The sequence below is a fragment of the Lineus longissimus genome, chromosome 19 (assembly GCF_910592395.1).
Source record: "Lineus longissimus chromosome 19, tnLinLong1.2, whole genome shotgun sequence".
In the NCBI taxonomy this organism is placed as follows: Eukaryota; Metazoa; Nemertea; class Pilidiophora; order Heteronemertea; family Lineidae; genus Lineus; species Lineus longissimus.
In genome coordinates this window covers 5,683,942-5,709,426 of record NC_088326.1, presented here as the reverse complement: position 1 = coordinate 5,709,426, position 25,485 = coordinate 5,683,942, and the positions used below count along the sequence as shown (strand labels likewise).

Here is a 25,485-nt window from a genome sequence, read left to right as displayed (position 1 = left end):
CCTTTTATCACAGTGTACATTGTGACCGTGTATGAGCCTTGGTAGTCTACAGTAAACTAGGGCAGAGATCTAGAGCATTGATTTTTGTTCGTAGCGTGATAAGTACTTACACGCTGGCATTACATTGTTGGGGATTCCCCTTCCCCAGTCTCAACCTCGTGATGGGATTTTTGCCTTGGTGAGTTTTAGTACGTGTTTTACCTCTTTTATCATCGCTCCTCGGAAATCATCAGCCTTACTAGCTTCGACCCTCGAAGTCAACGGGCTTGTGATAATATAAAAGGTAAGGTTATACATGATAACTAGCAAATTACCCTTGTTGCAGGCATGTTGAGATGAAGTAGTTCAAGAACAACAAATTATAACCGGAAAAACGCCGACCGACCGACCGACCGATCGACCGACTGACCTGCCAACCTACCGTCATATGCAGTATCCCTTTCGCTTCTCTATAGTACATGTATCTGTGTAGTGCCCAGCGCAATGGACATGATGGAGTCCGACGTGTCGGACAGCAGCAGGTCATGTGAAATGAATTTGTAAACAAGCGCACGTGCGCTGTTCAAATGACAACAAATGCATATTGCGCGTTGCAGTTCATGCATTGCATCGGTCGAGACACTCGAGTAGAAAAACTACAGTGCATAGATTAGGCCCAAATCATGCTTTTATATCCACCGACCATGTAGACAAAGCATATCTTTAGAGTATCGTTATCAGTTCCTTACCGCGTGGGCTCGTTTTCCCGGTATAATTGACTGGAGATGCTGCTGTCAGACACGTCGGACTCCATCACGTCCATTGCGCTGGGCACTACACAGATACATGTGCTATAGAAAGCGAAAGGGATACTGCATATGACGGTAGGTTCGCAGGTCAGTCGGTCAGTCGGTCAGTCGGTCGGTCGGCGTTTTTCCGGTTACCCAAATTATTGGCCTGCACCAATATCATTATTATAGATCAAGCATGGTGCCCCTACATGTGGTATTGATAAATGTTTACAATTGAGTTTAATTCATGTGTGGTGTCGATGACTAGGTAATATTACAACATGTTATTTTTCACTTAATTCGCCTATGCGTTAGTTGCAGTTTTAGTTCTTTTGGGATGTTTTCTAGAGGGTGTTGGGCCTATCATTTCTGAATTCGAGTTCTAAACGAAGACATGACAATGTCTAGTTTGGGCGCATCCTTACCTAAGTAGGCGCATTGACCACCCACAAGACTTCCGGGGCAGTCCAACTTAATTGTATCGACGAGGCCGGTCGACGTTCGGTGAGAATTTACAACCAGACTCCTATAGTAATGTATATGTATATATCTTCCTTCTGCACTGTCTTCAGATCAAAGAATGTTCAGTTCATATATACAACACGTCCGAACAAATCACAGATTGCCACAGTAAGTGTTTTTTGATAATTTCTCTGATTTTCTCATGTACATAGGCCGTTCCCATTCAATCTAAACTTGAAATTGAACATGAGATTTTTCCATTATGTTCATACATGAATTCAACCTTGCTGTCCTGTTGATGTAAGTATATGTGTGTGCTAGCAAATTACCCTTGGTACAGGCATGTTGAAATGGGGTAGTTTAAGAATAACAAATTATTGACCTTCACCAATATGATTACTGTAGACCAAGCTTGGTACCCCTCCCTTGGGCATATAAGAGGAGAGTTTACATCGAGGAGTCTTGGCCAGCAACCCAACATCTCTAGACTGGTGGAGAGTCCTTTTGACACGATCCCCTACCCCACTCTAGACTGGTGGAGAGTTCTTCTGACACCATCCCTAACCCCAAGACTGGTGGAGAGCTCCCTTAACACCATTCTCCCTCCCCCTGAGTGGTGGAGTGCATTTCTGACAACATCCCCAACTCCAGAAATCCAGAAAACGGTTCCTTTATATGCCACGCAGTGATTAGCAATTGGCGTTTTTTATCCCAATATATGTTGATGTTATCTGTCTGGTAAATGAGTTCATGACCCAGAAAATGAGTGTGCTCCATGACAGTTTGACCTTTACATTCTACAACGTGTTGTTGGGAGAATTGGGAGTCAGAACTTAAACCCCTTATTGTCACCCTTTATGATCTATGACTTCCGCAATTCTTTCGCTACATGTCCAGTGCATGCGTCACAAGGAGGTGTCAACCTGGTATTTTATGAAGGGACCTTAGACAGACGAAGATAGAGTATATATGTACACAATGCCGATATTGCATTGATCATGCTTGCCAACTCACTGAAACTTGGTATTTATAGAATATTTGTTTATCTGTCTGGGTGCACACATTCTCACATCATTTAAACGACTCAAGTTCAGTAAATTTGGTAATTTCTGAAAGAAGTGAGCCCTTTAATTATTATTCCTAATCGCCTGGTGTCTTAACAGAGCCTACTGCCACACGGGTCAGTGTTTGACCATTCGAGACGATTTGAATCTTAACTATTTCATTGCTTGGCTTTCCAGCTTGCTCATTCGAGCTTGTATACTCGCTGCTATAGTGTGGGATGTTAGTGCCTGCTTTAGGAGCAGTGAACATGCCAAAACATGCAACTGCACGGAAATGGAAACGACGATAACTACACTGCACGATCAACTACAGCAGAAAATAGAGAAGGTACATTTAGTGAAATATATATATTGGAATATGAGAGTACCATTTCATAGGCCTACTTTCCATTTTTGGCGCCACTGAAAATAAAGCTAGAAGAATAAAAAAACTCTGAAGAGACAACAACTTTCTTTCCTTGAGAAAGTGTATATTGCGGTGCTAGGAACTAGGTTATGTTTTAGGCCCTTTTGACCAAAGACCTTACAGGTCTTTTGCCCCAAATAAGCCTACAACCCCAAAGAACCAATCCACCACAATACACACTTTCTATCATTCATGAGATTCCCAGTGAAGCGTTGCAATGAAATGGTCAGTGAAATGGTGGGGGAATACTAGAGCTCAATGGGTTAATGTAATCATGACTTACTGTATTCCAACAGAAAGTACACGTCAATAGCTTTCCAAGGATACATCATTGCAAATATCCGTTAAAAAATAGCAGAGAAATGAACCCTATTCCCATGCATGTGCCACACTGAATGAGATATCACATGACAACTGTGACGCGCATAATCAATAGGCGCTCTTATTACCTTAAACAGATGTTACTTTTAAATAGGCATAAATGTTATTGATCTAAATAGAAAGTTCAATAGCCTAGTGGGATAACATATGCTTACCACGCAGAATACGAGTCTGGCTTATGTCAAGCTTGTTTAGTTAGATGTTACAATGAAAGATGTCGCAATCGGTTCTGGTCAACAAGATGGTAGTTTGTGTTTGTACATAGCAACCATCCTTCTCTCAGGGATCGTTGTTAAGGACCAAAATGCGCATGACTGAATTGCTAATGAGAGCCGATCAATATTACAATAAAGAATAGATTATCAATTACCATATGTGGCATAAAGCCACGCTCCATGAATTTTAGAGGCCTTAATTTTGCCTGGAAAATGGAAGTATTGTAAGTATTGTACACTGTACATTCGTTTCCGTGCATTTTACCTGATATATGATGTTGGCACTGTTCACTGCATGTACATAATTTTACTAGTAAATAAATAGAAATGGCAACAGGATATTTATTAAATACCGAAAGGGCACATAAGATTCCACTTGGTTTGAAAGCTGAGAGGCAGCATCATATCATTACTCATAACCCCTCATCTGCAAATCCCAAAGAAACACTGTATGTTAGAATACCGGCATTGCGAGAGAATACATTCTTTGTACCTAAATCTCTTTATCTGTCTGCTGATGTAACCATTTCTGGTGATTCTAAAAATAGTGTTGTAAATAATCTTGGTAGAAACCTAATCTCAAAGATGGTGGTTAAGTTGGGAACAGAGCAGATATTTGACCTTGACGAATACAGTCATTATTCTACATTTAAAGATCTGTGGCTAACTGGAGAAGAAAGAAATGATAGAGTTTTTCAGGGTATTCAATCAGAAAATCTTAGAGAATTAAGATCAGGAGTCGCTGAAGCTGATGTCACTGGAGAAACAGCTAATGAAAAGACTTTAAAGAAAGTGTTTGACAAGAAGTACAAAATACCATTAGATTTTGAACTATTCCATCATCATGCTCCATTTTACAAGTTTCCAATTCAAGAAGATGTGATTATTGAAATAACTTTAGCACCAAAGGAGGAAATCATAGTCACCACAACCACAGCTAGCATGGGCTACAAACTTGAAAATATTTGTTTTGAATACGACACGGTTACTAATAAGATGATTGCTAGTCAATTGAGTAACAAGTACAATTCTGGATTCTCAATATTTTATGATTGGGTAGACCATTTTAAGACAGTCAATGTTACTGCTAATGAAACACTAATTAATGAGAACATCAACTTTCCAAGAATGTCTATTAAAGGATTATTATTACTATTTGTGTCTGACTATGTAGATGGAGCTAGAGATTCAGAGAAGTTTGAAAACCCTAACATAAGTAAAGTGCAGATCACAATTGAGGGTGTTGCCAATCAGGTGTTCCCAGAAGGAATGAGAATGATGGATCAATGGGAGGAGATCAAGAAACATTTTTTGTCTGAAGATTTGAAGAAAACTCATGACTGTAACATGACCATGGAGAAATACTATGGTGATTCTAATCACTATGGTTTATGGTTGGATCTGAGAACTTCTGAAGATAATCGTCTACACGGATCAGGAAAGAAGCTCCAGAACACAAAAGATGGTATTCAATTATCTATTACAAAGAAATCTGGAAAGGGACCATACAAAATGCACATATTCGTGGTTTCTGACGCCCAGGTTAACATTCAGAATTCTCAGATTGCTTCACTCCAACACTGAAACAAAGTTCGTACAACACTAAATTAAATACTGAATACTAGATAAATGAGTTTTACTAGTGATTTTCTAAGTAATTAAATGGATACACCAGGAAAGAAAGATATCATAAATACACTGTATCAAAGTTTACTGTTGGCATCAACAACAATTGGTTACTCTATGTTACTGAAAAGGTTCTTGAGAATCAATATTGGTCCCCCAAGTCAGGCCAACCTGGAGGAAATTCTTAAACTGGGTGGAACTGTAGCTATTAGTAATGGAACATTAGTGTACCTTTACGATCAAGGAATCCTACCCAGAAATATTATGAAGTAAGAATAATTTACTTATTTGATAAAAGGTAAATTTGAAAACGCAAATTTGCTTAAGTAAATGGTTACTGTAATGAACATAGATTCAAGTGACTATCCAGATCAGAGTTCAAGTGATTTAAAAGTCAATCTCAAGACTGAAATTCAGGATGCATGTAGCATCACTTTAACTTTTGCAGTAATACCTTGTACATTCTACAACATAAGTGCAGCCAGGGAGAATAACCGAATCAAAGTTAAGGGGTTTGATGTGGCAGAGATTACGCTACCAGATGGTCTCTATGACCTACAGAGCTTTTCAAAAGTATTTGCGGATAAGTTGAAAGAAAATAGTATGAGTAGAGGTGCTGTCAGATTTGACCTTGAAGAACCAACAGGTAAGGCCATCTTACACTTCCTAAAGAGAAAAAATGAGGCGCATTATCAGATCTATTTTCTTGGTAAAAGTAATGAATTATTTGGCATGAAATCAGAATGGCCTTACCATTTAGACAATAAAAGTAAGGATGATGTTGTAAGCGAGAAACCCATCAATTTTAGACCAATTAACCATTTTGTTTTTCATTGTGACATAATCGAATCTAATAGTGTATTAAGTAATGGTGAAGCATCTGATGTGCTAACCACAAGACCAATAAAGGAAGCTAATTTTGGGGATTTAATAGCATACACATTTGAGAAACCAATAGCAATTCCCTGTAAACCAAGATTCAATAAGCTGAATATTCGCTTAACTGATGAAAAAGGTGACATCATCGATCTTAATGGTCATAATGTACAGTACCAATTGGTATTAACTCGAGCTATGCTCTCAGGGACACATCATTGAAATTAAAATTCGTTGAAATTAAATGGCTGGCATTGGCATGTTATTTGGATCTGCAATAATCAATGGATTAGCATTCACTGGATCCGGTTACCTTTTTAAAAAACTAGACAAGAATGGCTATGAGACTGAAGTGAAAAGACATGATTTGGCTCAGGAGCAATTACAAAAAGCTTCAACCGAATGGGATGAGCATAGGAAAAGTACCATTGACTTCGTTAATCTTGAATTAAAGAGAGAAAGAGACGCTTCTATTGATTTTAACAATACTGATTCAGCACTTACTGTTTACAATCATTTACATCCAGAAAGAACTATTGTACTACCTCAGCGACCACAATTAAGTGATTACTACCAACCTAGTGATGAAATGAAGAAATACGAATACCTATGGATTATCCTAGGACTTAGTGGTTTAGGGTTAATAATTTATTATTTTACTAGGGTTAGAAAGACTAAGACCACTGATGAGAAGCGGGACTAAGATTTTTGATGTGAAAGAGTAAATCCAAATGGATGTTGTAGTCTAATGATCAGTTTTGATCCTTTTTTCATCTTAAGTTCTTCTATGTAGTACTGTCTTTTCTCCTTAGGAATAACACTGTTTTCTTCTAAGGCATCTTTCATGGCTGATTCATCCTTATTAAAAAATAATACTAAAATTCTTATGTTCTCTCTGTAGTCCTTGACAACTGAATTGTACTTCTGAACTAGTAACCAAACAGTGAGATTGTAGTGCATGCCGGAAAAGGCAAGATTACATAACTCGGACACCTTCTTTTTTGTGTCTCTCAAATTAGCACAGTCATCAATGAGGAATAATGTGTTAGAACCAGCAAAGGTCAGAGTAGCAAACTGAAGCACAAGGTCCAAATTACTGGCCACAGCTTCGGGATTAACTATGTAGACGTTCTTGTCTTGGTAAATCCATTTCCTTTCATATGTCTTATTGTTGAAATATGTTGGACAGAAAATGACTATGTTCTGGAACTTGTGCCGATACTCCTTTTCTAAGAGGTCAAGGGCAAAATATGTCTTACCACAATTGGTAACACCAGAAATTAACATATTGTGTGGCTCGTAAATAAATACTTCACTCATTTAAATGGATGTAAAGGATGACACACAGCAGTATCTAAGGGATTTGTACTACAACCCCGAGAGTCCCGTGGCTTACAGTTCTTTGAGTAAAATCTGGAAACAGGTCAAGGAAGATATGACTTCGTCACGAGAGCAGAGCTCAGGAAAACTTATTAAACAAAAAGAAGTGAAAGAATTTCTAGAAACACTACCAACTCACCAACTACACAAACCGGCCATTAAGAAATTCACCTTCAGGAAGACAATGGTATCGTACATCGATCAACAGTGGCAAGCTGATCTTGTGGACATGCAAAAATTCGAGAGTAAGAATAAGGGTTTCAGATTCATTTTAACAGTCATAGATCTATTTAGTCGTTTTTCTTGGGCTCTAGCAGTTAAGAGTAAGAGGGGAGAAGAAATCAGAGATGCATTTAAAGTGATATTTGAGGAAGCAAAACCAACGAAAATCCAGTTTGATGACGGTAAAGAATTTTACAACAAACACTTCAAGGAACTCTTAACAGAAAATGACATAGAATGGTTCTCCACAAAATCTGATAAGAAGGCAGCAGTAGTAGAGAGATTCAATAGAACCCTTAAAGAAAAAATGTGGCATTATTTCACCGCTAAGGAGACTGACAAGTGGATTGACGTTCTGGATGACCTGGTCAGCGGCTACAATAACACATTTCACTCATCAATAGGTATGAAACCTGTAGACGCCAGAAAGATGGAAAACGAAGGAACAGTGTGGTACAATCTTTACGGTCTTCACCTCAAAAGTAGATGACAGTGTAAGAATTTCAAAGTACAAGTCCATTTTCGGTAAAGGTTACATGCCCAACTACACTGAGGAGGTGTTCCAAATCAAACAGATCATCTTTACTCACCCTATCGTCTACCAGCTTGAGGATTACCACAAAGAAGAAATTCAAGGATATTTCTATGAAGAGGAATTGAGCTATGTTCCTAATCCTGACCAGCTAGAGTACAAGATCGAGAAAATCCTAAGGTACAAGACCAGTAAAGGCAAGAAATACGGATTAGTGAAGTGGAAGGGTTACAGTGATAAGTTCAATGAATGGTTACCAGTTTCTGATATCAAATCATTGAAATGAAATAAATCAATGAAATAAAGTCTCTAAAGTGACTTAAGTCACAAGAACAAGTTCGAAAAACGTAATTAAAAAAAAAAATGTCCTACTAAATAAAGAAAGAAATGGATGGAGCAATATTTGATAATCAAAATGGTATGATGAATCAAAATGGTATGATGAATCAGAATAATATGATGAATCATGATAATATGATGAATCAGAATATTCAGAAGTTTTTGTATTATTTGCATCAAAATAATATGTTAAATCAAAATATGATAAATCAGATTATGTTAAATCAAAATATGATAAATCAGTTTATCTTGAATCAAAACATGGAAAATCAAAATATGGAAAATCAGAATAATATGATGAATCAAAACATGGAAAATCAACCTACAATTTATTGTGTTAAGTGCTGTGAAAAGAAACCTGAAATTAATTTTGAAAAGAACAGGCGTAATAAACTACTTGATTACTGTAAAGAATGTGGTTCAAGTAAAATCAAGGGATGTAATAAATGTTATGAAATTAAATTACTAAGTGATGGTGAATTTGGTAAAAACGGAAATAGAGGTAACTGCAGATCATGTTTTAATTCATATTACAAAAAGGATTACCTTGACCAAAATGGTAATAGAGACAGACACAAAATTAGAGTTGGTCTAAACCGCATTTCTAAGGGAGAGTGTAACGGTAATTCATCATTCAATCTAGGATGTACAGATAGTTTCTTCTCACAGTGGTTAGAGTACCAGAGGAGTCTATCTCCAATAGGACAAAGTCCCGAGAACAGAGTTCGAATAGAAGAAGAGTTGGATCATGTCTTACCAATAAAGGAATTCAAAGATAAACCTGAACTGTGCTTTGCTTGGTTTAACATGAGACCAATGGAAAAGACAGAAAACAGACAGAAGAGTGCTAAAGTAGACTACACACTATTTAAGGATCAATTGGATAGGTCAATGGATTTCATGGTAAAAATGAGAAGTGAAAACTGGTTTGTCTTTCGAGACCAGGATGTAATACCAGATTGGAAAATAGTGATATCACAGCATTTCGGGGATTATCTTCGTGATGAAAATATGATTCTGCTTGATAGATTATCGAATTTAAATAATAACATGAGAATGAACCAGAACATTAACATATGTAGTCAGACAGAAATCACAAACGAGATGATTAAGTTGAATAATAGACTTGAAAGAAATTTACTCTTTGCAGTGAATTGATTTTATTTTACTTAATTAAATGAATAGAACTTGGGGTTACACAAAACGACCACGTAATTGGAAAGAAAGATTAGAACGATTTCATAGAGAATTAGAGGCAGAAGTAGAGTCAAAGTTGGAGCCTGGTCCCGAAAAACCTTTAAAACCTGCTGGGCCTGCTGGGTCAGAAAAACCTATAAAATTTAATGTACTTCAAAAACCTGTAGTGTCTGCAAGATCAACACTAAACACTAGAAATGACAGAACAACTGATTCTAGTTATTCCCACTAATTAAATGAATGGAGACAACAAGGTTTATCCAGATTTAAGTAATTTAAACTCTGAAAGTCAATTAAACTATGAAAGGTCTGAAAAGCATACAGAAAGTAACCCTCAGGCTTTCAGACTACAACAAATATGTGATGTTAAGAGTTTCTTAGAAAGCGAGATTGAATTTAGAAGAAAGATATTTTCAAAGTACAAAAAAGCATTTAGCGTAATTACTGGCATTAGCCACTTCCTTAATTTAACTAGCGTAGCAGCCGGATCTGTTGGTGTTTCCGCTTTAGCTGGTGTCATCACGGCACCGATAGGCTTAGCTTTGGGTGGCGTAACAATAGGTAGTGCCATTATTTCATCAGCCTTAGGCTGGGAGAAAAAGAATATTCTTAAGAAAATTGAAAAACATGAGAATATCAGAATGTTGGCAATTTCAAAACTGAACACAATCAATGATTTGGTCAGTAAAGCCTTAACCGATTCTCACATATCTACAGATGAGTTTACTTTGATTCTCAAGGAGAAGGAGAAATACATTTCGATGAAAAATGCCATTAGGAAAAAACAAAGGGAGGCAAGTTCAGCTGTTGATGTAGAGTCTTTAAAGAAGACTTTTTTAGAAGAAGGAAAAAAGATAGCACAGACAGAGATGCTAGAAAAACTAAAAGTTCAGTAAATCAAACAGGACCCGGACTACGTCCAGAGAACAAAGTTCGACTCGAGCTATGCTCTCAAGACGAAGTCGGACTAGGACAAAGTCCTAATCCTAATGTGGTGTATCACTATCATTATCACCATGACTTCGGTGTTAGGGGTGAATTTCACCAAGTAGCACTACCATCAGCACCACCCTATTCATTAGTTTAATCGAGCTATGCTCTCAGGACAAAGTCGGACTCAAGCGAAGTTTGAATCGCTGTAATCTATGTAGCCTTCATAATACATTCCAAATGGTAAGGTGCTTATTCCATCTTCAAGTATGAACCTCTTGTCATCAAAAGGACTGAGGCTTTTTTTGTCAACTTCTTCCAAATAGATTTGGTGTTTATCTGATCTTAAGTGTCTCATCTTGTGGTAAAATGACCTACTCTTTTCAAGACAATCAACATAGTCATCAAATGAGATATTTCTCCTTACTACATTCTTGGCAATACCCTTTAATTTCTTAGAATCGTAATCTTTTGTCCTGTAAGCGTACATCTTACTTCTCAGGGCAATGAATTCAGTCATCTCTACTCCTCCTAGCTCATCCTTAAAGTAGCCTGGTACCTTCTTTTTACTGGTATCATAGAGTGTATGATCTTTTGGATAATTACTGAAATCAAAATAGTGTATCAACTCCTTTAAGTCTTTAGTTAAGTCATCAGTATTAATGTTAAGTACAAAGGAATCTGTATCTAGATACAGTAGTTCAATATTTTTCTCACCAAAGTACGGTTGAAGAACTTCATAATAGAATTCATACATTAATAATTTAGACAATTCAAGTACTGAAGCTCCTATGTAGATTGGTTTGTTGAATTTCATTGATGTTTTCCTCATGCTAATAGCAGCATTATGTTCGTCAAATACGCATATCGATGAAAACCTGGGATTGGCCATTACATTCCTGGCTCTCACCACTTTTAATGTACTCATTTAATATTATGTACAGTGCTTAGAAAATGTATGCACCATTATTTTAGCACTTTAAATCAAATAAATTATTATTATTATTATTATTTTCTCTCCCCGTCCGATACAAATTCAATTTCAACCCTGTTCCTTACATTCTCACAAGTCTTTCCGTAGAACGCATTATTCATGAGCTTAAAATAGTCTTTCTCAAAATCAGTCTTAGAATCCATACGTCTTTTAGTGTTAAAATCAATGTATGGTGCTAACCACTTTGATTGTTTAAAGCTTATCACTGAATGAACCCTCTTAAGTACCATTCCGTGCTTAAGGTAAAATTGTAGCATTCTGTAATGCACTATGTAATTAGTTTTATCCTTTTGTGTTAGTATTAGTTTCTCTACATTTGATCTTTTATCATCGCCCAGTAACTCTCTCTGGTAAGGACTTAATTCATCATCTTCAATAAAGAGAGATTCAGGACAGAATGGAAAGTTCCTTGACTTAAATTTAATATTTCCTGGATACTCCAAATCCACCTCTAAGAAATACCCTACCTCACTATCACTTGGAATTGCCATAATCTGCTCTTTACTGATAACATTCATGTTAAGTGGATCAATATCTATCATTTCAAAACTACCATAGGGTTGAGGTTCCATCATGGACCAGCCGTAGAGATTATTTGCGTCTACGTAGAGTAGTTTGTGGTGTTCATCTGCCTTGACATGTCTTGTTCCCATAACACCCGAAATTCCACCTCGTATTGCTTTCTCAAAAGTAAGTAATATGTTGGTATCAGTCAGTAGTTCTAGGTTTATTCCTGTGTACTTCAAACCAGCTTGCCAGGTTAGGCCTGGTGCCGAGTAACAGTGACATGGATCTATCTGAAAGTAGTTCAAATTGACATCCCTGAATTTCTCAAATAAATCAGCTAAAAGGATCACATCAGTTTTGAGGTAGAGATCAATGAACTCACCGTGATTCCTGATCTTGAAATGATCCCATATTACCTTAGCCTCATCATAGGCAGAATCAGGTGCCATTTCATTTTTCAATTCGTCAAAAAACATAGACTTTTCTAGGTAAGTAACATTGTAGCTTTCATGTGATGTGTAAAAAGAGTAAGGTACTGAACCCTTCTTCCTCAATAGCTTAAAGTCAGTGGTATTTGGGAACAGCTGTCTGGTAATTTTAAAATCATCATCCAACATTGATTTGGTTATGTTGTCTAAACTGGACTGCAGGAATCTGTACGAGTCCAAAAACCTGAAACAACCGAACTGAAATGAGATGTATTCCTCTGATGTTTTGGCAAGTATTTTCAGTTTCTTGTACTTCGGTAGCTTAGTCATTAATTCTTTAATAAATAAGTGAGAATCGTAATTACTGAGATTGTGAAAAAACACTGGAACAAACATAGCTTTCTTTTCATTCAAATTACACGAGTTGTGAGCAGCACCTCGATATCTACCACAGTAGTGATCATGATCCTTGACCTTGTCATATCCCAAAGGTTGATTACAATAGTAACAATGTGTTTCTAATTGATATTTATGCCAGTCTTCATCTGTCATTGTTAGAGGAAAGTTACAGTTCAATAAATTAGAGAATTGTTCTTCCATCCTGATTAACCAATTACAGAACACATCTACAACATCAGCACCCCTGTGAGACACATACTGACTACTGTAAAGGTGTGTGTAGTCTGAGTGAACATAAACACCAACAGCTGATGCATTTTGTTTAAAAAGTTTTTTAGTGGTAACAGTGGTATCTGTCTGAGTTGTGAGAGCAGAGCTCGAGTTATCATTGACTGTTGTGCTTATCGCTTCGAAATCAGCATAGATCACAAACGGAACTCTATTTTTGAATGAGTGTTTTTCAAATTAAATTTGTGACCATTTACTGTTAGGTGGAGGCAAAGTAATCTTACAGTAATCGTGTTCTCCACATTTCTTTTTATGTTTATCTAGTGTTGACTTCCTGTAAAAGTAATTCATGCATCTCCTGCAAAGATACACTCTATGAGTTAGTGTCCTGAAGAAAAGATTGATGTCTCTTATGTGAAATGGTCCTTAAAATACAACAGATCGATGACATCATCATCATCATAATTCTTGGACAGGTAGAGAGGTTCTAGTTTTGCCTCACAGGTGCTCTTAGCCGATTCGTTCTCTAACTTGAACACATTAATTTTGAGATTATTATCACTCTCTATCTTAGGGATATCCTTTTGAATACATACAGGAAATGATTTGATTTTGATATCAGTAGTTTTCGAACTCTGTTCTCGTGACGAAGTCATTTCTAGCATATCAGTAGTGATATTTAATGTACTCTCGAGCTCTGCTCTCAGGACAAAGTCCGTCTCTGGATTTTCTTTCAGATATTTAGCGGCCAATAAAGACCAGAGAAAACATTTATTGTCATTTGATTCCACATTTATTACTGCTTTTGTTTTAAATGGTAATTTAGTGTAATGACCACCTTTACACCTCTTGTGAGAACAGATGGTCATGTTACAAGACTCTATTTTATTTAAAGTAAGTCCAGAACCTTGAAAGTACCTTTCCTCAATCTGTGTCTTAATGTAGTTTAACTGGTTGGTTATGGCATAAATTGCCTGGTTCCTTGAAATTATGCTTTCCATTGGAGACTGTATGGGGTGTGTTACACTTTCACCCTGACGATCAAACTGAGCAAATACTGATATGCTAATTTTGTGATGGTAATCATTGAGTTGAAATAATACCTCCTCTAATTTATCTCTGTATTCATACACTTGTTTAGCTTCTCTGTCAATCTTCAAACTAATGGTGATTACAGGCTTTCCAAATTGTTTTACTATTTCTATTCCACTCACTTTCTTTATGCCATCTAGCTCATTTTCCTCAAATGCAACTTTCTTATCCATAGTTTTAGGGATCAGTGATGGGGCTCGGGGTTGAGCAATAGGGACATAATCCGGATTTAATTTACTTAAGTGACCTTTGGTTCTCCTGTGAATAGCCATATTATTGTAGGATATGTACTTGTCACATGTAGTGCAAAGTATTTTCTGATTCTTATCAGTCATTCTATTTATTAGATTAAAATTTATTAAATTCAATAAATCTCTTGAATTAAATAGAAATGGACTTCATAATCAATGAACAAGAATGTAATGAAGCCAAATTTGAGTACTACTTAACAGACCAATTAGACATAAAATCCATTACTTTGAAATCGATAACCTTTTACAATTCATGGTGGACAGGTGATTTTCTACCAGAGGGAGTCAGGATTTTCTCATTTCTAGTCGAAATAATCAGAATTACAACACATGAGCCCTTAGATAAACAATTATGGTGTAGGACATTATTTGCTCCTGGACTTGAAACAGATACACTTGAAAAGGAAGTCATGAAAATTTGCGAACGGCATTTGGAAAATGAATCTACCACAACTAAAGACACCATTACTCAATACACATTTCCATACTCTCGACATTTTAGTTTAAGTGAGTTTTGTGAGGTATGGCAAAAATACATAAAAGAAATTGGAATTAGCCATGTGAAAATTTACTGTGATAACAATAATTACATAACCCTTGAACTTACAGAGGATAAAGAGTACCCTCTGAAAGTAGACAAGTTAGATAAAAATGAAAAAATCAAGATTGAGAGAAACACAGAAGGTTTTCAAATAAGCAAAACCATAAGAGAGGTGATAGAAAAACAGCTCACAGTGGTGAATGAGTGGTTTGGCTTTAAGCAAACTAAATTCACCAAGAAAGGAAAATACTACTCCACAAGACCACTCAACTTTTACAGGAAATATCTATTCCTGCAAGCTAATTTGGTTGACAAAGCTAAGACCCTCTACAACAATAAACCATCTAACATTTTCTGCATCATACCTGTAGAAGATGGTGACCAAATAAAAATGCAGCGATACGAACCGAATTGTAAGAAAACGATAAATAAGTGTACTAATCACATAAAATTCGAAATCACTGATGAGAATGGTAAGCTAGTTAATTTCAGAGGAACAGAGGTTTCTTTAGAGTTAAGAATCGAGCTTTGCTCTCTGGCCTTTGTCCTAGACGGACTTCGTCCTGAGAGCAAAGCTCGACCACCTGATGAGATCATTCCATTAAAGGAATAGTACATTTCTTCTCTTTAACTACAGGTTTAACAAGAGGGTTAATTGATCCCTTCATGGCTGCTTCATTCGGACTTTGTCCAGAGAACAAAGTTCGATTAGGACCTTGTCCTGAGAGCATAGCTCGATTCAAGCCTGATTGCTGCTCTTTACTTACTTTTTTAGGAAGTTTCTTAAACATAATGAATGCTGCTAAAATAACGGCACCTAAACCTAGTACATAGACATAAGTATTACTACTAGATTCACGCAGTGATACATCAGTATTTTGAGATTGTGGTTCTTCTTCCTCTACTTCTTCTTCCTCCTTTTCCACAACTCTGTTTTTTGGTGAGGAGTCCTGTACTTTAAATGTCGTCTTATCCTTTTTTATCCTCTTAAATTCCTTAGATCTTCTACCCAGTTCTCCAGACCATGCTAATTGTTTCTCTGATCGAGGTTTCTTAGACACTGAAACTTTAGTCGGACTTTGTTCTCTGGACGTAGTCCTAGTCGGACTTTGTCCTGAGAGCATAGCTCGAGTAGTATCAGTTACAGTTTCAAGTTCCATTTATCTTGCTCAAATTAATTCGAACTATGTTCTCATAACCAGGTTAATTTAGTCTTCTTTATCATCACTACCTGTGATATCTGTACTTTCATGTATGGTTTTATCAAATTCAGAGACAGTCATATTTGGTGTATTCATATTTGATGCAGTCATACTCGATGTATTCATAGATGATTCCTCATGACAATGACCTAAAGTAATAAGTGTTGTTGAAGCAAGTGCAGTTAGTGCACCCATTCTCAAACTCAACCATCCAAGCCATTTATCCAACTCGTTAGTTATCAAATAATCATTTCTAAGATCATGATAAAGATCATCTTCATCATCTATTGGTAATAACCACCTTGATAATTTAGTGTAAGCTTTAATTACTGTCTTACCCAAAGAATCATTAAGTCTGGCAGCCATCTTTGTTTCATACATTCTATGGTGTTTTAAGATTTCTTTTTCAGTCATATTATCTAAGTCATTAAAAGTTATTTGTTTATTAAGGAAATCCTTGCTTTTACCAGTTGCAACTAGAATCTCTAAGTCTTGTTTGGCTTTAAGACCACTATCAGTCAAATAGTTCAAATTTTGTTGATTGCTGGTTGATCCTAGTTGGCAACTAGAATTGACTATTCCTTGACTGGGATTAACTATTCCCTGACTGGGAGTAACAAAATTTGAACTATTCAACTGCTTGTTTGAAACTTGTCGATTTGTAGAGCAGTTCTGCTGAAAGTTAGTTCTGTTTTGTTGGTAACTACCAGTGTTCTGTTGGTTAGAAGCCCCAACTCGAGCTAAGCTCTCAGGACTCATAACACCAATCTGTTTCATCTGTTGTTCAATCACTGCAGATGTCTGACTATTCATTTGCTGATTATTCATTTAAAATTATGGAAAAATGACTGTTAAGTGCAAAATGCTGTTTTCACAACTTTATTGCATCTTAACACTAGCTCGAGCTATGCTCTCAGGACGAAGTCCGGCTCGAGCTATGCTCTCAGGACGAAGTCTGGCTCGAGCTATGCTCTCAGGACGAAGTCCGGCTGGTGTAAACTTAATACTACTGATGCAGTTAATGTCTCGACCTGCACTGGCACTCAGTAAAACGTCAAACTGCTTGTCAATATCCTGGTCATATTCCTTCTCAACCTTGTAATTCTGGAAGAAAATACTTTGAGTGAAATCATACCATAATCTCTCCAAATCATTTACTCGCTCCTTGTTGGTTAAAAAAGGTGTAAATATTACATAATCAATTTTCAGCGTTTTAAAGGCTTGGTGTAAAAATACCTTGTAGTTAATGGTGACCTTCACACCACAGTAATGCAGAAATCTAAGGAAAGCATAGTACACTAGTCTAAGGTCAGTGATATTCTCATCGGTTAATTGCGGTTTACCAATTGCCCTGTTAATAAATTCAATGGCAAGAAACCAATCATATTCCCCACAGTGAAATTTAAAAAGCATGGCTTCACCATGTAACCCTTGGTTACATAACTTAGAGGGGAGAGTGTTAATACCCATTTTTAGGGCTGACTGAAGAGTACTTTCATATCTCTGCTTACTAAGACATTTTCTGTGACTTGAAAAGTAGCACTGTAAATACCCTTCCACAAAGTCCTTTAAATACTTAACTGCCGATTCGGACAGCCGACTCCATCCAAGTTTCCTTAGAATACTGTCAAAGTAACGTGTCTTGTTGTCAATATTGATCTCAAGAGTTTTAAAATCATCGTCGTAAGTAGTCGAATTGCAATTGGTGCAGAATTGATACTTCACAGTTTTAGCTGCGTACCTTGCTGAATTCAAGTTTTTTTGATACTCAAAAAGTGTCCACCTTTTACAATTACGGCAGAATTGGGCATTAGTGTTGGTACTGACGTCATATTCTTTCATTCTTGGCAGGACTACTTTGCCTGTCTCAGTCGGACTTCGTCCTGAGAGCTCTGCTCGAGTCGAGCTTTGCTCTCTGGACTTTGTCCTAGTCGGACTTCGTCCTGAGAGCTCTGCTCGATCCATAACCCTAGGACGAAGGAATCCAGTAAGATTTTCATTGCTACATTTACTAAAATAGTCTTTTAATGAGATGTATTTATTCATATTTACATAATAATTATTTTTTAAACATTGTTTTGATAGAAGGTCACCTAAGACCTTTTATGTTTTTTTACTGTTTTACGTGATTTTAAGGCTTTAACACCCCCAATTAAACCATAAATTATGGAACTAACAATAGCAATAACTGCTATGATCAGATGTTCAGCTAGAAAGCCAACAACTGCACCAATTGTTTTCAGGAGAAATGATACGATAGAACCGATGATTCCCGGTAAAGCCGCAGCTGATTTCTTGGCTAGTTCTTTTAGCCATTCAGCAAACTTCTTGAGACCTTCTTTTACTTTATCTGGTATTGATGGTTTTGGTCCTGGTCCAGGTTCTGGTGTAGGTCCTGGAGTTGGGTCTGGTCCTGAAGTTGGGTCTGGTCCTGGAGTTGGTTTTACAGATTTAGTGGCACCACTTAAAGCACTACTGATACTGAGACCTAGAGTTGTAAATGTCATAACAACAGCTGTTATTATGGCGCTAATAGTTACACCATACGTCTTAAAAAGTAACTTTATTCTGTCCTTCAGAGGAATAGTTGAATCTGGTTTCTTTAGAACATCAACAATTTAACGTTTAATTCTTCTAGTTTGTGACTCCCTGTCATTGTCTAACCTCCATACCTTTGACTGTTCCTCATGCAATTTGTCATTTAGTTCATCTATTTGCTTTTTCAACTCTCCTTTATCTTCAGTATCTTCTTCTACAGACTTTACATAGTCTCTTGTTAAATCATGAATTTTTTTTTCTAGTTCTTGTATTTGCATGTCCTTATCCCTCTTTACTGTAGCTAGATCATCACCAGCCTGTTTTAACCCTCTAAGTTCTCTCAAGGCATTTTCAGTAAAACCCAGTGTTTTAAGTTCATCATCATTAGAATCTATCAGTTTATCTATTGGTTTGTTTGAACTGTTTACCTCATTAATTAATATGTCTGTTTGAGTGGATGCAGATTTAGGTTCCCTTACTGGTGGGTCAGGTGCAATCATACCTCTAATCATGTCAGCAAATCTAGTACCAAACTTAGTCTTTAATGTGCCTTCAGCATAGAAGCTTCCATTATCCTTAGTTAAAGGAATTAACTTGGTAATAATGGTTTCATCCTTATTAGGATAGTCAAATAAATTTTTGTTTTCTAGTTTATCTTTAATCAAATCAACTTCATACTTTGTTTTCGGATCGTAATAAAGTTTGTTACCTTTGTAACTAATGTGTGGTGCAAGATTACTCATTTTTTTCTTGTCATAATTCCAGTTTGATCCTCCCAATGCTGTATCAAGTTTATCCTCTATTGTATCGTAACTTAACTCCTTTTCCATCAATTCAGGGACAATACCTCTTACTCTTTCTGGTGTAATGAATGAAGTTTCAGTAGTAAGATTTTCACCTCCTGTGTTGTATGTTGTGCCGTCATCTTAAAAAGTTCTATTGGTTTCAACTGTATTAGGATCATTCAAATTACTAATGCGATAATTATCTATCTCATCCATTTGGATATCTTCACCTCCTGTGTTGTATGTTGTGCCTGCCAATTCTGGATAAAAGATAAACTTTCTCCATTTATCCCAGTCTTTATCAGTTCCTGATGATGATGATGATTGTGAATCGTAATCATCCATTTCATAATTTTCACCTCCTTCAGCCATAATTACTTATTTATCTAACCATAAAAACAATCAATGTACCAACAACTGAGTAAAGCATGAATTTAATTGTTTCATGAGTATCATCCACCTTCTCAACTTTGGTGTCAAGTTTAGTAGTAGTAGGAGTATTCTTTGAGGTTTCAGTTGTTTTTGGTGTATCAACATTACTCTTTGGTTTATGACTGGTCTCGAGCTTTGCTCTCAGGACGAAGTCCGTCTTGACAGTACCAACACTAATCTTAACTCTTATTTTCTTAGAACTATTTCCTTCCATCAGTGGTGGTGGTAAGGTCTTTTTGTGGTTAATGTCATTCTTACCGGGTTTAGCATTTTTTGGTGCTATTAAAATGTTATCATTGTAGTTATCCAGCTTACCAATAACGAGTACCATATTTGATCCTATGACATACAATCCTGGTGCTATTACATAATCTAGTCTTGTATGAGTGTCACTCACTGCTTTTTGGTATCTTTGAATTGAAGTGGGAATATCAGGATGTTGATTAATCGAGTCCTTTAATAGTTTGTTAAATTCCTTCTGTGCATCCAATTCTGTACCCGGTACTCCAATTATTGGTGTTCTGGTCAACGCCTGAGCACCCAGAATACAGTAAACATATGTTCTTATTGTATCATTCAACCTCTCTATTCCAGGATTAGAGAAACCATTTGATTTAAATATCATGAATTGTTGATAGGTTTGACATTCATTTTGTGTAATTACATCAAATACATTCTTGGGTCTCCTGACATGATCCTTAATGAAAATATCTGGATATTTGAAATTAGCCATTCCAGCATCCCAGTCTTTACTGAACATCGGTGGCATTCTATTTTCATGAACTTGCATGAGGAAGAAATTGATTTTAGAATCATTGATGTAATATCCGGGATCAGTTATGTTCAGGTTGTAATCCGGTACACTCCATGACCTCCAACCACCGTTATTTTCAAACACCGAGAAATCATATTCGTCTTTTAAACCAAATTCACTCAATAACCCTCCTAGTTTCCTACGGTTAATGTTATTGTTTGTCTCATGAAAATCACTTTCACCTGGAATTGGTATCTCTAGATTCTTCATGATCTTCAATATTTGATAGTAAACATGAAACCTGTAAATTGACATTAACAATGGGTCACTGTGATTCAAGTGATCGTCTATTGAAATACCACAACCTGTTGTAGCAAACCAAACAGCCATGTTAAATTGGTTCTGGTAAAACGATAATGGATTCTTTTCCAGTCGCAGACAGTCTTTCTTATTTTTCAGGCTCAAAAACCCAGGTGTTATCTTAGTTTCTTGTAGTCTGAAGAAGTTATTAGTATTAACAGTTACTTCTAAATTAAAGAAGTCATAGGTGAATTTACTTTTATGTTGATTTGCTATTGGATAATACATTTAATTTACTTGAATTTTTTCCTTGAATTTTGGTTAATGAAGACAGTAAAAAGGCCATTTATTTTAATGGAATAATCTCACCAGATGGAGAAAGTGTGACGTTAACATCATGTCTCCATGGACAGAATAACATTTGCCTTTAAACCATAGTGATATTCAGTTGTACAATGGCCATATCAGATGTTGCAGTCATTAATTATTTGTGCTTGCAAATTACAATGGCCATATCAGATGTTGCAGTCATTAATTATTTTTGCTTGTCAAAGACATGAAAAGGCCTATTGTGTCTTAATGCGTTTATCCGACAGAATTTTCGAAAATATTTTCAGCGCTGAAAATTATTTTTGCGTCGTTAAAATAATTTCTCGAAATTCTGTCGGATAAACGCATTAACGAACAATAGACCTCTGTAATACTTTGGGACGTGAGTATTGTTTGGTAACATATGTTACCATGTACATGCAGACTCTGTCAACAATATTTTCAATAGATTCAAGCAACAATGATTAATCACTGTAACAGCTGTCTTGTAGGCCTACAGCATTTATTGGAATACGCTGGGACTGTCAAGATGTGCGAACTTCAAGGGTTCATTTCTCTGCTATTTTTTAACGGATATTTGCAATGATGTATCCTTGGAAAGCTATTGACGTGTACTTTCTGTTGGAATACGGTAAGTCATGATTACATTAACCCATTGAACTCTAGTATTCCCTTACCATTTCACTGACCATTTCATTGCAACGCTTCACTGGGAATCTAATGAATGATAGAATATATGTATTGTGGTGTCTGGTTCTTAGGGGTTTCTAAGCTAATTTGAGACAAAAAGGCCTGTAAGGGCTTTTGTCAAAATAGTTGCAACCCCGTAAATGCGCTATAAGTCCAATGATAAGTGACGGTGACACGTTATAAATGTTTCGCCAGCTTCGCTTTTTTGCCGCTACGCGGCGCTTTGGGCCTTTGCGTCCAGCCTTGAGGTGACGTAAGCATGGACAAGGCGTTCAGCACTGGCTTGGTCAAGGAACTTCATGTAGTTCGTTCATCAGCAGATTAATAAGTAGTATCACGATTGACTGATAAGTTGCAGACAGCCGTGATTTCAGGCTGGGACTTTAATACACCACTTATTGTTTCAGGTTCTGTTGGGTATTGATCAAGGAGTACTGTTCGCCAAACCAGCCTTACGCGCGTTTCTCGTTGATGATGGAAGGGCTACATGACAGGGTACGTATTATTTGAAACTAAGCGCTCCGTACTGCCACTTCGTGTTTTTGGCCCAACAAGAAGTTCCCTTGCAACGAGCGAAGCACATCGACTATCAATTCATGAAAAGCTTTGTGGATATCGGTACCATAAACACTGAGAAACCTGTGGAGTTCGGTGGATACAACACCAGATTGTGTCGACAAATGGGACACGTGATAAAACCAGCAACAAAAGCAATTTATCTTCCCCTCGTCAACATGAACCCGGCAGACCCAGACACGATGATGACCGCGATGCATGAGGCGCAATGTCTTGCGAAGGAGTTTGGACAGAACCACACTATCCTCACAAATGACCAACAGTTGTCCAAGTTTGTTGTGAACGTGAAGTGGGTGTATTCCAAAGAATTTGACACGCTGGTGGCCAGGCTTGGAGGGATGCATATGCTCATGAGTTTTATCGGTTGCGTTAGAGCACTCATGGCCGATAATGGGTTGGAAGATGTCCTCAACTCGAGCTTTGGTAGTGTTTCGCACACTCATGTTGTCAGGAAAGAAATTTCCTCAGAATTTCAGAGCTCTACGAATGGTGACAGAAGAATTACTACGAGGAACCATTAAAGAGACTCTCGACAGCAATGAACTTGAAGAATCGCTGGAGTTGGTGTCGTCAGAAAGCCAAACTGCACAACACTGGATACAGAACCTCGTGAAGCCAGTCCCACGGCTGATGAAGTGCGTGAGAAGCAGAGCGAGAAGGGGATTGGCCTTTGCATCTCTGGGCAGTCAGGGAAATGATTCCCTATTTCTTCGTGACCATCCCACCACAACTATGCAAGATATGGTATCTACTACCTAAGATCGATGTAACGTCTTCCCAATGATGTACTCAACGGTTTGATTCTTGGGCAACATGTGATGCGTCACCAACGGGGTCTATGGAACGGTATGTGGTCCGACATGCTTATAGAGACAACCTACATGCGTTACGGACACGGACCACACGGCATTTTAGGGATTACACTGAAACCAAAGACGGTAAGGAAAAGGGCTTATAGCATGCACATCTGTAGTAGGCTTAGACAAGATGTCACAGACATGACAGACTGAGCCAATGACACCCCCGTCACTTTCCACAAGGAGGAATACAAGTCAAGAATCCGCTCAGATGAGAATGACCGCTGCAACCTCCGTGAAAAGCTTTCCCAGAGTATCGACCCACTAGATCCAACAGACCATCCAACTGGCATCATCAATATAATTACTGGTAGGATAGCACCAGAGTCGGTGATTGTACAAATTGCACACGAGCTAGGACACAAGCAAATGATGGAATTCCAAAGAAGTTGGCCGGCTGGTTTCAATCAGACGTTGTCCAAGAAGACTGTCACAATGGGCGCTAAGCGCAAGTCAGTACGGATCGGGACCAAAGATGTTTATGATCAGAACTTCATCTTATCACGAGTCTTAGGATTACTACAGTCACGACAACTCGACATTCAAACCATCCTGCAATACGAGCTTTCACCAATTCCAACATCCCTGTTCGATGACAATGGTGAAATGAGAATAGGAAAATCGAAATCAACACTGAAGAAACAGCTGCAACTCGAGTCAACAACATCAAAGTCGAAAAGTCCCGAGAGTCCGGAGGCAGAGATTCTTGATGGCTGCGCAGTCCTTTGGGTTATACATTGGCCAAAAACAAGAACCGTTCGGGACATTGTTGATGGATTCATCAACTATATCACAAGGCGACTGAACAAGTCGATCATTTTCCTAATATTTGGCCGCTATTATGAATACAGCATTAAAAGTGCAGCTCGATCAACACGAGCTGGGGAAAATGCCAGCAGAAAACACCGACTGAGTTTGTCCAGCCCATTGCCATCATCGCAGAAGGTTGTCCTGACTGTTACTGCAAACAAGATTCAGCTGATAGATATCATCTGCGCTCAATTATTGACGAGGGAGGAGCAACACCATGGCCACCGCCTGGTCATCACTCACAAGGATCCGGTGCCAATAGCAATTTGCAAAGGTGAACATATCGCCCGTGAAGATATACGAACAACTCACGAAGAAGCAGATGTCATAATCATCAACCATCATTGTCCACTTTTATGCAAAATTGAACCTGAACTATTGTCTGACAATGGAGGGACTCAACTCCAACACTAGAACTCTCATCGATATTGGTGCCACTGCTCGCAAACATGCCCACATAACTCCCCAGCTACTCGCAGCACATGCGCTGTCAGGGTGTGACACTGTGGCACATCACTATGGGATTGGCAAAGTGACCATGATCAAAACTTTGGAAAGTGGACATACATGTACATTTACGAAGCTCTGTGACAACACATTCGACACGGACGACATCATAAAGGAAGGTAATTCATTTATGGCCGGCTGTTTTGGGAGTCCAAAGACAAAAGTGTCGATGTCCGAAATCAGAATAGATGTGTGGTCGAGAAAGATGGAGAAACCGTAGGTCACAAAGGCAGCAGAACTCAAGTCCCTCCCACCGACTACATAATCATTTGCGGAAAATGTGAGACGGGCTCATATGGATTGCAGCTATCTATCCAGACCCCCCTGGCATGTACCCTTGTCATATTGGATATTTGCGTGACGCTGATTCTAAAGTATTCGTTCCGGTGACAATTCCTACAAGAGTTCAGCTTGCTCCCCCGAAGTACTCATTAAGTTGATTAGGTGTGGCTGTTGCAAAGACAGGCCCTATGCCACAGCTGCTCAGTGTCAGTGCTATCAAGCACACCTGCCGTGTACACTGTTCTGCGGGTGTCAAGGTGATGCCGACTGCTGCAATGAATACACCATCAGAAATCGTGCAGCAAACAATCAAAAGTATGACGGTTAGGTGTTTTAGACTCAGAGAACAGATCGTCACAATCACAATTAGAATACAAACACAGTAAACAAAGTTTTCGATGAGTTCAAACAGAAATATTTTACTTCGCACAATGTAGACCTGTTGCAGACATTATTCAAAGACTGTTATGTCTACTAATAATCCACTCCTCCGGCATAGTTGGAAAAATGTAAACGCTTGATGCATTACTCCTTACATGAAAAGAGATGAATGTATGATTGTATGATGAATATTGAATATTG

The 25,485-nt window shown here is 37.7% G+C and overlaps 1 long non-coding RNA gene across 1 annotated transcript; it reads left to right on the top strand.

Annotated features, from left to right (window-relative positions):
- Nucleotides 1–154: 154 nt before the first annotated feature.
- Nucleotides 155–22,352, top strand: LOC135503126 (uncharacterized). The gene is made up of 4 exons (XR_010449857.1): nucleotides 155–283; nucleotides 1,343–1,400; nucleotides 2,474–2,624; nucleotides 22,279–22,352. It is a non-coding gene; the product is annotated as an uncharacterized LOC135503126 (long non-coding RNA).
- Nucleotides 22,353–25,485: the final 3,133 nt, after the last annotated feature.